The 14,326-nt window shown below is 43.8% G+C and overlaps 1 protein-coding gene across 2 annotated transcripts in view; it reads left to right on the top strand.

Annotated features, from left to right (window-relative positions):
* The window catches only part of Gat (GABA transporter), a 552,429-nt gene that overhangs the window by 239,539 nt on the left and 298,564 nt on the right, over positions 1-14,326 (top strand). The window lies entirely within an intron of this gene.

Here is a 14,326-nt window from a genome sequence, read left to right as displayed (position 1 = left end):
TAAGCCCAGGATGCGAAGCATACAAGCCTTTATTTTAACGCGACAGCGTTAAGTAGCTCGTGTCGCAGAAAAGCCAGTGTCGTCGGCGTCGGCTCAGGCGTGCGGCGTTTGCTCAGGCGCACATTTCGTTGTCGCGCCGAACGCTGCGTTGCTCGACGCTCACCGCGTCCGATGCGGGGGGCGACGCCGCGAGCGACGGCGCGAGTTGGAGCGCCGTTTCTCCGCTGTCGTGACGTCACGGTGTCACGTGGTACTGAAGGCGACACCGCCGCGCCTGAGGAGCTGGGTTGATCTCTCGTAATATGCTCCGCATAAAAATAGACACGGAACCCAAGTTAAATATAAAAAACACATCAGAATAAAGAGCGAGGAAGGAAAATAAAATAGCATGACAATATTCAGATCAGTGCAACAAATACTGGAGTAACCAGCGAATTCACAGGATTCATTTGACAAGTGGTGGAGCATGCGTGTACAACGTCGTACACCCACTAAGTAGCGTATCGCAGCATCTTTTTTATTTTATGTTTAGTTTTTGCACGGCGAACACTTGGAGGCAACCTATTGAAGTAAAAGGGAACGTAAAGATCTCTTACTCGCTTTCCATATCTTGTGAGCCGTCGGGGAATACAAAAAGCTTGCTTCGGTCAAAGAGACCGTGTGGGAACATAGGGAATCTTATAGTCACTAAACCAAAAATGTTTCATGACAGTAGTTTCCTTCAAAAGGCGATCAAAATCAGGTAGCGAAAATACCTTAAAAACATCGGAATTGGGGCGCAGGCCTAAATCATAGCCAATATTTTTTAAGAAAGATCATAGGAGAGAATTGATCCTGTTCTTCCAACGAACTGCACAGTGACCATAGATCGTTATGCCATAATGCAGTATGCTATAACCGAGAGCGCTTACAATAGCTTTGCGTCTTCAAAGTGGCATATATTATCTAATGTTGTACAGCACACAGGAGACGGTTCGGAGCTTTTTACAAACGTGGGATAAGTGGTCATCCCAAGAAAGGGCACTGTCAAAGTATAATCCTAGGTATTTCACTGTAGTTTTATAGCTCAGGGGTGGACATTGACATTGAGCACAAATAGATCCTTGCAAGAGCAGCTGCTGGTTAAAATCTACTTTCTTCATCGGGCTGTGAAAACATATAAGTTGAGTCTTAGAGCTGTTTACTTTGATTAGGTTGCGTGAGAACCAGTCCATAGCAATAGTTGCTGCAGCTTGAAGAGAAGAAAGGGAGCCAGAGTAGTTCGGTGACTGGGATGCGAGAACAGTATCGTCAGCGTACTGATACAGGCCTACAGGCACAGCGTTTGAGAGGTCGTTCACGTAGACGTTAAATAACATGGGACTAATTATGAAACCTTGAGGAACGCCAGCTTTTATTAGCAAAGAAGCACTCTTTGCCCGCCCAATCGAGACGTACTGCGTTCTCTGCTGCAAAAAATTTTTCAAAAGCGAAAGAAACACTCCACGGAAGCCTAACCTGGATAGTTTACACAATAACAGAGTGTGGCAAATATGATGATAAAGGCACGACGGTAGCTTCGCAAAAGGAATCCAAGGGTTACCACGTGCCGAGGAACGCCAGAATCGCCGGTAATTTCAATCAAAATTAAAGAGAGGTATAGATTAAGGATAGTCCGAGCCTACGCTGCAACATCCAGTCTCGATGGTGATGAAGTAGCTCAGTTTTATGAAGATGTTGAATTAGCGAAGAGAAACGTGGAAACTTAGTATACTGTAGCAATGGGCAACTTCAATGCAAAAGGGGGGGAAAGCAGGCTGGGGAACAAGCAGTTGCCAACTACGGCGTCGATTCTAGAAGTGCTAGAGGAGAGATGTTCATAGAATTCGCTGAAAGAAATAAGCTTCGAATAATGAATACCTTTTTCTGGAAGCGTAGCAACCGAAAGTGGACCTGCAAAAGCCCTCATGGTGAAACAAGAAATGAAATTGACTTCATACTTTCTGCCGATCCCAGGATACGCAGGATGTAAAAGCGATAGGTAGGGTAAAGTACAGTCACAATATATTAGTGAGTGCTACGATTCACCGCAATTTAAAGAGAGAAAGAGTAAAATTTGTCAAGAAGAATCCTGTCAACCTAGAGGCAGTATGGGTATAAGCAGACAAATTCAGGCTGGTACTTGCCAACAAGTATGCAGCCTTAGAGCAGACAAATGAAGGTGATATAGGCGTGATAAATGAAACCGTAACTACACTGGTTTCAGAGGCAGCAATTGAAGTGGGAGGCAAGGCACCAAGGCAACCAGTAGGCAAGCTTTCCTAAGTAACAAAGGACTTAATAAAGAAACGACAAAAAATGAAAGCGTCCAACTGAAGTAATAAGATAGAATGCGCGGAACTGTCAAACTGATCAACAAGGCGAAAATAAGTTATATTCGAAACTATAATGTGAGAAAGACTGAAGAAGCCGTAAAAAATGTACGCAGCCTGACATCAATGAGAAGCAAACTTGGCCTTGGACAAACAAAGATGTATGCACTGAAAGATAAGCAGGGTGATATCACCAGCAGTTACGAAGGTATAGTAAAAGCAGCTGAAGAATTCCATACTGACCTGTACAGTACGCAGAGGAGCCACGATACCTCCACTCGAAGCAGTAATGAATAGGTTGTAGAGACTCCTCCTATAACTAGCGATGAGGTCAGAAGGGCCTTGCAAAACATGAAACAAGAAAAATGGGCAGAAGATGAAATAACAGTAGATTTTTTCAAAGATGGAGGAGGCATAATACTTGGAAAATTGACAGCTCTCTATAGGAAATGTCTATAGACTGGAAGGGTCCTAGAAGACTGGAAGAATGCAAACGTTATGCTAGTCCACGAAAAGCAGACGTTAAAGATTTGAAAAACTATACGCTGATGACCTTACTCCCAGTATTATATATAATATACGCAAAAATATTCTCGGATAGAATAAGGGCAATACTGGGCTTTAGACAACCAAGAGAACAGGCTGGCTTCAGGAAGGGATACTCTACAATGGATCACATACATGCCATTAATCAGGTTATCGTGAAATTGGCAGAGTAGAATGAACTCTTCTCTACGGCGTTCATAGATTGCGATAAGGCATGTGATTCTCTAGAGATACCAGCAGTCTTAGAGGCATTATGACTTCAAGGAATACAAACTGCTCACATAAATACCTTGGAAAATATCAGCAAAGATTCCACAGCCACCCTAATTCTCCACAAGAAATGATGGAACCTAGGGAAGGTTCCTTCATTTCTTTTTTTAGGGAAGGTTAGGGAAGGTACGTACAAGAAAGGGGTCAAATAAGGAGACATAATCTCTCCAATGCTATTCGAGGCGTGCTTGGAAGAAGTGTTCAAGCTGTTATACTGGGAAGGCTTAGGAGTAAGGATCGACGGCGAATATCCCAGCAACCTTAAATTTGGCGATGATATTCTTCTATTCAGCAACACTGTAAACGAATTGCAACAAATGATAGATGACCTTAACAGAGAGAGCGTATGAGTGGGTTTGAAGATTATTATGCAGAAGACAAAGATAATGATGAATAGCCGGGCAAGAGAAGCGGAATTCAGGATCGTCAGTCAGCCTCTAGAGTTTGTGAAGGAATACGTTTACCTAGGTAAATTAGTAACACGAAACCCAGATTATGAGAAGGAAATTCATAGAACTTCGGAATAAAAATGGGTAGGATAGCATACGGCAGACATTGTCAGCTTCTGGCAGGAAGCTTGCCATTATCATTGAAAAGAAAGGTGTGCAATCAGTGCATTGTACCGGGCTGACATATTGGGCGAAGAATCAGAGACTGAATAGGAAGCTTGAGATCAAGTCAAGGACCGCACAAAGAGCGATGGAATGTAGAATGAAAGGCATAGCGGTAAAAGACAGACAGAGAGTGGTTTCGATCAGAGAGCAATCGGGTACAGCTGATATTTATTTAACATTAGCAAAAAAAAAGATGGATCTGGGCAGGTAATGTAATGCGCAGGTGAGACAACCATTGGACCATTAGGGTTAGAGAATGGATGCCAAGAGATGGGAAATGCGAAGGTTGTGGGATCGTTCCCCAACTGCGGCAACTTGTTTTTTCACCCATTTTCATTTCCGTTAATTTATCGTTTCTCTTTTTCATTCAATACGCACAAGTAATTTCCCCTATGTTGTCCTTGGTGTCGGTGTTTGTTAGGTTCTCGTAGTATGACTAACAAAAACAGGCCCCTCGGCTAGACCCCTCTCTTCTCGTTTATTACGTAACGACGGTCTCAAATCCGGCAACATTTGCCCTATGTTGATGCTTTCAGGTAACATGTATGGCTATTGATCAGTTGCGTGCACCCAAAAACAGCGCACAAACATCACAAAAAGATCAAAAATGGTTGCAGGGGTGGCGTAGAGGTAGAGCATCCGCCTCGCGTGCAAGAGGACCGTGGTTCAAATCCTGGGGCCACGAAATTTTCCAATGGATTAAAAGAATCCGCGTGTTGATAAAACTGCATAAATAGGTGTGGATTGTTGCCTGATGCCGGCGACCAGAACCGCTAACGCACTCCCTCACCAGAGCAGGATTGGCCACCCTGCTGCAGTACTTGGCTACAACCTCCTATATGAATACAACAATCAAACCCCGGCCCTCAGTCCCCAGCAGCTACGAACCTGCAGACCACGGTGGCGGTCAGACCTGTGACGCAGCAGATGGTGCTAAGAATCCCTGGATCCAGACAGGCCGCCATTGGAATCTCAACCTGGCAACGTTTAACGTTATAACGTTATCTAGAGAAGCGAGTCTTGCAGTGCTATTGGAGGAAATAGAAGGTAGTAAATCGGATATATTAGGGCTCAGTGAAGTTAGGAGGCCAAAAGAAGCATATACAGTGCTAAAAAGCGGGCAGGTCCTGTGCTACTGGGGCTTAGAGGAGAGACGAGAACTAGGATTCCGATTCCTGATTAATAAGCATATGGCTAGTAACATAGAGGAATTCTATAGCAATAGCGAGACGGTGGCAGGTCTTGTCGTGAAACATAATAAGAGGTACAAGTTGAAGGTCGCAGAGGTCTACGCCCCTACATCCAGTCATGATGACCAGGAAGTCGAAAGCTTCTACGATGACGTTGAATCGGTGATAGGCAAAGCCAAAACAAAATACGCTATATTGATGGGTGACTTCAATGCCAGGGCCAGCAAATTGGAGACAAGTCAGGGGGAATATGGCGTAGGCTCTAGGAATAGCAGGGGAGAGTTATTAGTAGAGTTTGCATAACAGAATAATATGCGTATAACGAATGCCTTCTTCCGCAAGCGGGATAGCCGAAAGTGGGCGTGGAGGAGCCCGAATGGCGAAATTAAAAATGAAATAGACTTTATACTCTGCGCTAACGGTGGCATCATACAAGATGTGTACGTGCTCAGCAAGGTGCGCTTCAGTGACCATAGGATGGTAAGGACTCGAATTCACCTATACTTGAGGAGGGAACAGAAGAAACTAGTACATAAAAAGCGGATCAATGTGTTCGCGGTAAGAGGGAAAATACGGGAATTCCGTATCAAGCTACAGAACAGGTATTCGCCTTTAACTCCGGAAGAGGGCCTTGGTGTTGAAGCAACGAAGGACAATCTTATGGGCATCATTAAGGGGTGCGGAATAGGCGTCGGTAGTAACTCTGCTAGACAGCACACCAGTAAGCTATCACAGGAGGCGAAATATCTCATCCAGAAAAGCCAATGTATGAAAACCTCTGACCCTAAAGCTAGAATCGAACCGGCAGAACTTTCGCAGTTAATTAACAAGTGTAAGACAACTGACATAAGGAAGTATAATATGGATAGAGTTGAACATGCTCTCAGGAACGGAGGAAGCCTAAAAGCAGTGAAGAAGAAACTAGGAATTGGCAAGAATCAGATGTATGCGTTAAGAGACAAAGCCGGCAATATTACTACCAAGGATGAGATAGTTCAAGTGGCGTAAGAGTTCTATAGAGATATATACAGTAGCAGTGGCACCCATGACGATAATGGAAGAGAGAATAGTCTAGATGAATCTGAAATCCCACAAGTAACGTTAGAACAATTAAAGAAAGCTTTGCGAGATATGCAAAAGGGGAAGGCAGCTGGGGAGGATCAGGTAACATCAGATTTGTTAAATGGTTGGTGGGCAGATTGTTTAAGAAAAACTGGCCACCCTGTATACGTAATGCCTCATGACCTCGAGCCTACCGGAATCTTGGAAGAACGCTGACATATTCCTAATTCATAGGAAAGGGGATGCCAAAGACTTCAAAATTTATAGCCTGGTCAGCTTACTGTCCGTTGCCTACAAAGTATTTGCTACGGTAATCACAAATAGAATCAGGAAAGGCTTAGACTTCTGTCAACGAAAGGACGAGGCAGGATTCCGTAAACGCTACTCAACAACAGACCATATTCTCACTATCAATCAGATGATAGAGAAATGTGTGGAATATAACCAACCCATATATTGACACGTGTACTTATCTTTATCGGGTGACCGCGTTTCGCCGCCTAACAAATGTCATCGCACAGTGCGGGACGCGCCTGCATGTATCCGAAGTTTCTGGAAAGCTATCGATGCTTCTATCCGCTGTCTCTATCCGCTGTATTGGTGGCGGATGCTCCTCATCCGCCACCAAAAACGCGCCCCTCGGTTAACCTCCTTCCGTCTCCATTATTACATAACGAGGGTATCGAATCCGGCAACATTGTTGTCTTCAGGTAGCATATGTGCTTTATTGGCCAGTTGCGTGCATCCCAAAAGATGGCGTTCTCGTGACGCCTGTGGCAGAAAGGATGCTCCACGTCCGCCACCAAGGTCGGTGAGTAGTGGCGCTGTCTAACACTCCCAGGGTTCTGCTAGTAAACATGAATACGCACAAAAGTGGATGGGGAAGTGAAGCCGCGGTAGCTCAATTGGTAGAGCATCGCACGCGAAATGCGAAGGTCGTGGGATTGTTCCCCACTTCCAGGAACTTTTTTCATGCCCTCCCAGTTTAAAAAAGACAACAGGAAGTCCGGTCGCCACTACAGAAATTTCTGTTGCAACTACAGAAATTTCTGTTGTGCGACAGACGTTCCTGCCGTGTCTGTAGTTGCGACAGACATTTCTGACGTTACGACGAAAATTATGATGTCGCAATAGAAACATTCTCTCGCTAAGACCAAGAGTTCTGAAGTCGCAACAGAAACGTTCTTTCGCGACAACAAGAGTTTATGAAGTCGCAACAACAACTTTCAATCGCAACAGCGATTCTGACGTCGCAACAGGAACTCTCGGTCGGGACTTCAAATTGTTTGTCAGTTTCGCATCGGTGGTGTACGCTGTTGTTTTCTCTTGCGCTGTATTCAATCGTCCTTCTCTGAAACCGGCAGTGCTGATAGCACCGACACCGGTATTAAAGTCGACGTGGCCAATTGTTATAACTGCGCCGTGACGACGAGGCACCAGCAATGCCCTGCCGGCCTCCTCAAAATAGGCCACTGATCAAAATCATACCATCTGCGTGAATGGCTGCGTATCTGTTTTGTTTAATTTGGAAAGATGTGGCACACAGGCCTGTGGACTTACATGTGCCGTTCCACTGACACATTAATTAATTTCCCAGCGATATTGCGTAAGCATTTGCGACGCGAAAAAAACTTTTGGGTTGTTCCACAAAGTTGCCTGAAAAGCTGTCTTGCTCGGGTCTCATTATTCTTACACAATGCTGCCATGAGAAGCGAGTATGCTGTCAGAATGAACACTCATTCATACGAAATAGACAACGAGTCACCGTTGTCTATTTCATATGGATGTCGTATAGAAAAATCGATATGCTAGCACTACATGATGTGCCTGACTATGGTAACACTTTTGCTCTTCTAGAGATGCGGCAGTTGACATGGTGGAGTGAAAGCGCATCTTGGCTCTTAAAATCCAAATGTAAACATCAACGCAGGCAGATTCTTACTAGCGATATAGCGAAAATGTACACTTACTGACATAGTGTAACAATTTCGGATTGACACTACGCATAATTTCATGCAATAAAGAAAACAAATTTCGGCGTGGCGCTTTGGTAAGGTGCTGGGCTCCGGACCCTCAGGTCCCAAGTTCGAATTACCAGGCGGGGAGGTTTAAGTTTTTTATTGTACTAACAAATTTACATAGCCGTAAAGAGGTATATGTCAATGTTTCAATATATATTCACAAAGAATGACAAAACTTTTGACTACAGGACGTCACACTACAGACAACAGAACGACAGAAAATACGTCCCGAAATGCGACAGACTCAAATTTGCTGTTGTGTTTTTCAAGTGGGCTTTCATTTCGAATAATTTATCGTTTCTTTATTTCACATATTACGCACAAGTAATTACCCCTATGTTGTCTTTGGTGTCAGTGTTTGATGGCTTCTGATGATATGACTAAGAAAAACGCGCCCCTCGGTTAACCTCCTTCCGTCTCCTTTATTACATAACGAGGGTATCGAATCCGGCAACATTGATGTCTTCAGGTAGCATATGTGCTTTATTTGCCAGTTGCGTGCATCCCAAAAGATCGCGTTCTCGTGACGCCTGCGGCAGAAAGGATGCTCCACATCCGCCACCAAGGTCTGTGAGTAGTGGCGCAGGCTAACACTCCCAGGGTTCTGCTAGTAAACATGAATACGCACAAAAGTGGATGGGGAAGCGAAGCCGCGGTAGCTCAATTGGTAGAGCATCGCACGCGAAATGCGAAGGTAGTGGGATCGTTCCCCACCTTATGCGGGTTGGTTTATCATCCACTTTCATTTCCATTAATTTTTCGTTTCTTTATTTTTATTTATTACGCACAAGTAATTACCCCTATGTTGTCTTTGGTGTCAGTGTTTGTTGGCTTCTGATGATATGACTAATACAAATGCGCCCCTCGGTTAACCGCCTTCCTTCTCGTTTATTACATAACGGGGGTCTCGAATCCGGCAACATGGATGCCTTCAGCTAGCATGTGTGGGTTTTTTTTGACCGCTTGTCATCACCCAAAAAAGATAACGAGCTTGTGACGCCTGCGGGAGAAAGGATGTTCAGCACCCACCGCCGAGGTCTGTGATTGGCGGCGCTGGCTAACACTCCCAGGGTTCTACAAGGAAACAAATACCCAAGAAAGTTGATGAGGAAAGGGCGCCGCGGTATTTGAATTGGTAGCACATTGGAGGCGAAATGCGAAGGTCGTGGAATCGTTCCCCGCGGGCGGCAAGTTGTTTAGTCCTCCACTTTAATTTCCACTAATTTATCCTTTCTTTATTTCATTTATTAGGCACAAGTAATTTCTCCCATGCTGTCCTCGGTGTCATTATTTGTTGGCTTCTTGTGATATGCATAGTAACTGCCAGTGATTTACTTCCTTCAGACACATTGCTTTCAAAAACATGTTTTTGTTCTCCTGTTTCAGATGGCCATTGACGTAAATCTGATTTGATTCTGTTGATTGAAATCCTATATTGCTATACTGAAGATGCGCCTTATAGGCCGAACTTACGAATTCTGCTTTCAATGCCCTCGATATGGACCTTACGATTAAGTTTTTCGTGCTTGAGGCAGATGGCACTCGATGGGCAATGTCGATGTCGTTCCTAGGTGCTGGGCACTCAGTTTTACTTCCAGCAGCCTGAAGTATTGCCGCACAGTCTTCTCCTCTAGTACGCTGTACATCCGTTAGTTCAACATTATTTATGCGTGAGCATTACTCTAGTTCACTTACTTTCTTTTCCAAGGCTGCGTTCTTTGTTCCTGAGTTTGGAATTTTCTGTTTTTTCTTGGTAGACTTCAATTTCTCAATAGGTTCATTTAAGTAGTCCAGCCTCCCGTGTAATTCATCAAAGTATTTCTTAAAGGCACCAAAAATCGTTTCAAGTACAGCGGATATATTCGATTTACCGCTCGCAAGAACATGTTTGGCCGCAGTAGCCAGTTTTCCCTACAGAACACTTTCAATCGTATTACGACGCTTCACGAGTTCATAATTTCAAGGAATGATGCACACAGAGCACAGAGACGAAAAATCAACTAATGGCAGCAGTTGTGATATGCAACCGTTGAGAAACAATGAAAACCGAAACCCACCTGTTCAGAGAATAACAAAGGCTCGCTAGTGCGTGCTTACAACCGCTGCCACTACTGCCACCAAATACCTCCAAGACTACGCGAGTATCTTCAATCACACAGTGAAAATAGTCTAAAACTCTTTAAATATGAAAGCGCTTTCAACAATAACAAGAAATAATCAGCACTTGCAAGGTAGACACGGTCATCTAGAAAATCACAATCCGCATAGCTTAAAATTTCACTATAGGAGCATCATTCATGTTATTACCGCGGCAAACTCAGGGCAACTTATGTAAAGGAATGATAGTCCTCAAAATAAACTGCGGGTATGTGGACCAAGCCGCAAAGGCAATTTAACGTCGAGCTACCGAAAAGCATTCAGGAAACTGGTACGAGTGCGAATAACAGAATTGCATACTAGACGTAGTGCTAAACAAATGGCTGCCAAAGGGGGCAAAGATAACCGAATAAATAAGCATAAAAATTAAAATCTTTAAAGTCGTGGTCTTTGTTATCTGAATAAAAAATACTTCTTTATTGACTTGTATTGCATAGTGCAGAAGTGAGTAAAATAGAGAATTCGCAAAGCATAATGCCGCAACAAAAATCTACACGCACAACTTTTAAAAAATGTCTACATAATAGTACATGACATGGTACCATCATGTATGCAAATAAAATAATTAAAAGGGAGCGAACCAACAAGGTACGCTAAGGGTCAGTTGCTTAGGTATAAAGTTTTCTTTAACATTGAGAAATATTAAATTCCCTGGTCAGGAACGGAAGCAGTCAAAGATGAAGACGGATAACAAGGTGGTCAAGGGAAGGAAGAGGAAGATAGAAGAGAGAGATTAAGAGAGAATATGGCGATTAAGTTACCTTAAGTGCTCAAAGGCTCGCAGCTTTCGTGGACTTGTACAAGAAAGATTGCTGCATTCAGACATCTGTGAACGTATAATATATAAATGACAAGTATACGGCTTTAATAAGGTCACGAAATCACCTAAGTGGCATTGATCAATCTGAGAGCTTAAAAGACTTGTTGCTGTGTTGTTTGCTAGGCTGCATAAATTATAATTGGAGGAGTGCAAAAGACATGGATGGGTGTTCCGTCTTGTCCGTGTCATCTTTTGCGGTCTTCGGTCTTTTATGAGACTAAGCGTTGCAATTCGCGGTACAGGAAATTCCGATGAAGAGGCCTGGAGGAAGGGTGCGAATGTAAGAGGACCGAAAAGTTCTTGCGCTCACATGAACCTGCAGTGTAGCGTACACTTGGACAGCCCTCTGTTTGGTGGCTTTTCAAGGGCAGTGTTGCCTTCACCCTAGGAGACACGTTCGGGAATTAACTTGTACAATTGTTTTTATTCGTCTTCTTTGGCGGTGATCGCATCACCAAGTGTGGGCCTTGTGTTAATATTTGCAAGGTGAACAGCGGAGCAGGCTGTTAACTTTCGGGAACGCTTGCTATCTCTTGCGCGGCATCGTCTAAAGCCGCCTCCGCAAGCTATGGGCTGACCGCGTTCACCGGGCCTGCACTTAAGTACCATGCAGCTAACAATAACGCGGCGACAATGCAGCAGAGCATCGTCTCTCACTGAAAACATCAACAAAGTAAAAGAAAGTTGCACGAGTCATTAGCTGCGCGCCGCGATCGAACTCCGTGGCGCGCAATCGCCGCCTTTCCCGTGATTTCAACAGAAGCTGGGTCCAGGTGTGTTTCCTTTTCTTCGTCCTTCCTTTCCGTTAGATGAATGGGGGAGAGGGAAGGGACACGAGAAGTATTTCATCATCATCGTGAACCTCGCTACGCCCACTGCAGTGCGAATGCCTCTCCCATATATTTACAACTACCCCGGTTATGTGCTGATTGTGGCTATGTTGACCCTGCAAATTTCTTAATCTCATCCGGCCACCTAACTTTCTGCCGCCCCCTGCTACGCTTCTCTTCTCTTGCAATCCAGTCCGTAACCCTTAATGACCATCGCTTATCTTCCCTTCTCATTACATGCCCTACCCATGATCATTTCTTTTCCCTGATTTCAACTAACATGTCATCAACTCGCGTTTGTCCCCTCACACAATCTGCCCTCTTCTTATGCCTTAACGTTACACCCATCATTCGTCTTTCCATAGCTCGTTACGCCATCCTCAATTTAAGTAGAACCCTTTTCATAAGCCTCGAGCATTCTGCCCCGCAGGTGAGTACTGGTAAGACGCAGCTGTTATACACTTTTCTATTGAGGAATAATGGCAACCTGCTGTTCGTGATCTGAGAATGCCTGCCAAACGCACCCCAGCCCATTCTTATTCTTCCGATTATTTCAGTCTCATGTTCCGTATCCGCGGTCACTATCTGCCCTCAGTAGATGTATTCCCTTGCCACTTCTAGTGCCTTGATACTTATCGTAAACTGCTGTTCTCTTCCGAGACTGCTAAACATTACTTTAGTTTTCTGCAGATTAGAAGTATTTAAGGGGTGGATATTAGGCGAAAACTGGAAGCCACTAAATATTGTCAAGCAATATTTAGTAAGTGATGCCAACATAAAAAGTCGTCTTATACGCCGGCATCCATTTGACCGAAAGATTGCGTTCGAAGAATGGGCCCGCGCATGCCTGCGTATCGGTCCGTTGCTCGGCAGGAACTAGGACGCCTGTCATAAATAAATAAAAAAAATACATGATATATTATAAAATATAACGTGTAATGCATGAGTCACGAATATAATGATATAGGCTTCATATTTGGAACCAGAACTCAACATCTCCGCAATACGCGTAAGGGCCTTTCTTTATTCAATGCAAACTCTAAGTGGGCTCGAAATTTGGGTTTTCGGGAGGATCCTATAAAACCGTGACACGGACTCAGTTTAGCAATTCACAGAACGCCACTTTGTGAAATCATGACTCCTTTTCCCTATGCAAAGTAAGTGGTACACTGATGGCTCTTGCATTTATGTAGCTTTAACAATGTAGATTATGCAACTGATGTCGCGGCAAACTCTAGCCATGCCCGTAATCCATGCAGCATGAAAGGTGTACGTTTACGTTAACCAAAATCTTCTTTTTCATGAAAACGCTAAGATTAGATGTTTCTTCTGATACTGGAGGCACATTTCCCAATTTATCGCTGATAAAACTGTGGGACAACTTCTTTTCTATCCGTGCTATGGAAAACATAAAAAAGCATTACCCAATCCTGCTCGAAATATTGTTTAAAGTTCATTGCGGCTGTTGATACTTATTTTCTAAATAACCTGTTTGAATGGAACTGTAAATATAGGTCTAAGCTTATTAGAAGCACTTACAATTTTATTGGCCTCCATGAATATATCGTTCGATTGCCGGAAAGCATTGACCTGCGTACACACATTGCGTAAAATGCTTGTAGTATTTATTGCCTCCTGCAATCTGTATCAGCTATATAATTTGTGCAGTGAATTAAGATACATTTATAAATAAGAAAAAAGCGAGTGGAAACAAAGTAGAAGAACACTGGTAGAACCCACCTCGCAGTGAGCGCCGACGGTGATGCATCTAGCATTGAATCAATACAAGGTGTCCCAAGCCGCTTCAGCCAAACATTAAAAATATGCAAATGCCGCGTAGCTGGTCAGAATCAAGGTGCTGCTGTTGTTCGTCGCTTGCAGCTACTCCGCTTAGTGTTTTCATTCCGCCTAGCCAGATAATTTACCTTAATTAATTATTCACCTTTGAAGTATTATATTTCGAAGAAAAGTGTCGTTAAAGAAACTGAACAGCAACATGAAAAAACTCCTGATACAGCGTTCTGTTGCTCGATACGTGCTACATAAAAGTGTGGCGAGCGTGAAAGAAACCCGCGAATACACGGAAAGTGCCTCGAACGGCCAGTCGCGCCGCAATTCTGCGTGCATTCGCGGACTTGTTTCATGCTCGGAAGAACACTTTTATGTAGCACATATCAAGCACCAGAAAGCTTTATCGTGAATTTTTTCAAGTTGCTCCACAATTTTCGTATTGACACTATTCATCCAAATTTAATATATGATACGTTGAGTAAGGAAGAATAATTATCCAATTACGCATAATGAAGGCTAATATCTCCAAGGGATGGCAAACAGCATTACCTCAGTTCTGTCCAACTACGGGTCATTTGCACATCTTTTGTGTTTGGCTCAAGTTACTCCGGACACCCTGCATAACGAATTGCTTCTCTGCAAACGTGCTAAGGCGTGTACTGCAGCGGGACTCC

Source organism: Dermacentor albipictus, chromosome 6 (assembly GCF_038994185.2).
Source record: "Dermacentor albipictus isolate Rhodes 1998 colony chromosome 6, USDA_Dalb.pri_finalv2, whole genome shotgun sequence".
Taxonomy (NCBI): Eukaryota; Metazoa; Arthropoda; class Arachnida; order Ixodida; family Ixodidae; genus Dermacentor; species Dermacentor albipictus.
The sequence above is the reverse complement of the archived record's forward strand: the minus strand, read 5'-3'. Positions and strand labels throughout refer to the sequence as shown.